The sequence below is a fragment of the Piliocolobus tephrosceles genome, chromosome 5, assembly GCF_002776525.5.
Source record: "Piliocolobus tephrosceles isolate RC106 chromosome 5, ASM277652v3, whole genome shotgun sequence".
Lineage (NCBI taxonomy): Eukaryota > Metazoa > Chordata > Mammalia > Primates > Cercopithecidae > Piliocolobus > Piliocolobus tephrosceles.
In genome coordinates this window covers 73,164,323-73,166,503 of record NC_045438.1, presented here as the reverse complement: position 1 = coordinate 73,166,503, position 2,181 = coordinate 73,164,323, and the positions used below count along the sequence as shown (strand labels likewise).

Below are 2,181 nucleotides of genomic sequence, written 5' to 3'. Positions count from 1 at the left end.
GCAACGACTTATCTGCAGGGCAATTTGGACACAATTATCAAGAGTCGTTTAAATGTTCATTTGCTTTGACTCAGTAATTCCCCCTTAGGAATTCTTATTAAGGAAATAAAAAGAAGGGTACTCAAAGACTTATGCACACTGTTTTTCATCACTAAGTTGTTTGAAATTCAAAAAGAGAAATCTTGGAAAAACTTAATTCCAACAATAGAAGGGTTGTTAAATAAATGATGCCGCCATTTAAAAATATGTTTTTGAAAAGTACGTAACAAAATAGGAAAATGGTGAAAACACAATTTTAAGTAAAAGAGCAGGGCTCTACCGGTGGGATTTGATGGTGTGATGTCTCACAGAAAGTTCTCCGCTCCCAGACATGGGTCCCTTGGTTTCCTGCCTCGGAAGTGCAGCAGCAGGCATTGTGGGAAGGTGAAGAGTTTCCCTAAGGATGACCCGTCCAAGCCGGTCCACCTCACAGCCTTCCTGGGATACAAGGCTGGCATGACCCACATCGTGCGGGAAGTCGACAGGCCACAATCCAAGGTGAACAAGAAGGAGGTAGTGGAGGCTGTGACCATTGTGGAGACGACACCCATGGTGTCTGTGGGCATTGTGGGCTACATGGAAACCCCTCGAGGCCTCCGGACCTTCAAGACTGTCTTCGCTGAGCACAACAGTGATGAATGCAAGAGGTGTTTCTATAAGAACTGGCATAAGTCTAAGAAGAAGGCCTTTACCAAGTACTGCAAGAAATGGATGAGGATGGCAAGAAGCAGCTGGAGAAGGACTTCAGCAGCATGAAGAAGTACTGCCAAGTTATCCGTGTCATTGCCCACACCCAGATGCACCTGCTTCCTCTGCGCCAGAAGAAGGCCCACCTGATGGAGATCCAGGTGAATGGAGGCGCCATGGCCCAGAAGCTGTACTGGGCCTGTGAGAGGCTCGAGCAGCAGGTACCTGTGAACCAAGTGTTTGGGCAGGATGAGATGATCGACGTCATCAGGGTGACCAAGGGCAAAGACTACAGAGGGGTCACCAGTCTTTGCACACCAAGAAGCTGCCCCACAAGACCCACCAAGGCCTGAGCAAGGTGGCCTGTATTAGGGCGTGGCCTCCTGCTCATGTGGCCTTCTCTGTGGCACGCATTGGGCAGAAAGGCTACCATCACTGCACTGAGATCAACAAGAAGATCTATAAGATTGGCCAGGGCTACCTTATCAAGGATGGCAAGCTGATCAAGAACAATGCCTCCACTGACTATGACCTGTCTGACAAGAGCATCAACCCTCTAGGTGGCTTTGTCCACTATGGTGAAGTGACCAATGACTTTGTCATGCTGAAAGGCTGTGTGATGGGAACCAAGAAGTGGGTACTCACCCTCCACAAGTCCTTGCTGGTGCAGATGAAGAATATTGACCTTAAGTTCATTGACACTACCTCCAAGTTTGGCCATGGCCACTTCCAAACCATGGAGGAGAAGAAAGCATTCATGGGACCACTCAAGAAAGACCGAATTGCAAAGGAAGAATGAGCTTAATGCCAGGAACAGATTTTGCAGCTGGCGGGGTCTCAATAAAAGTTATTTCCCACTGAAAAAAAAAAAAAAAAGAGCAGGATGCACTCCCATTTTCAAATTTGTTTCATATATTGAATTCTTAGTTTGTTTTTAATATTTCTTATTACTCCTACTCTTACTCATGTGGTATTAATTACCTCGGTGACCAAATGACACAGCATAAAGTAGAAAACACAGGAGTCAGTGTTTGACTCCAAATGCCTCATCCCTGACATAGATAGAATAATTGGAAAGATGAGCTGACAAGTAAAGCAATGCCTTCCCCCACACATTCTACCCCAAGATTAGGTAAAGATCCTCTTACATGAGATAAAGTAAGAACCGAAGGGGACATACAGAAGTAAAAAGCATGTATGTATTGTGTGTGTGTGTGTGTGTGTTAGGGAGGGTGTGAAATATGATGATACATTGCAAAAACAGAGCAAAGAGACACTAGGCCCTTCTTGGACAGAAACCTGGGAAAACAGCAAAGTAATGTAGAATTTCTAATGCCCAGGAAAGAAACAGCCATGTGCTATGTGTAGGCTGATAAGTCCTTCAACACACACACACACGCGTACACACACACACACGCACCTGTCAGCAAAGCAGGGCAGCAGCAAGACAAATTA

At 45.7% G+C, this 2,181-nt stretch overlaps 1 pseudogene; it reads left to right on the top strand.

The window, feature by feature from the left end:
* Positions 1 to 339: 339 nt before the first annotated feature.
* On the top strand, positions 340 to 1,525 carry LOC111538447 (annotated as a pseudogene).
* Positions 1,526 to 2,181: the final 656 nt, after the last annotated feature.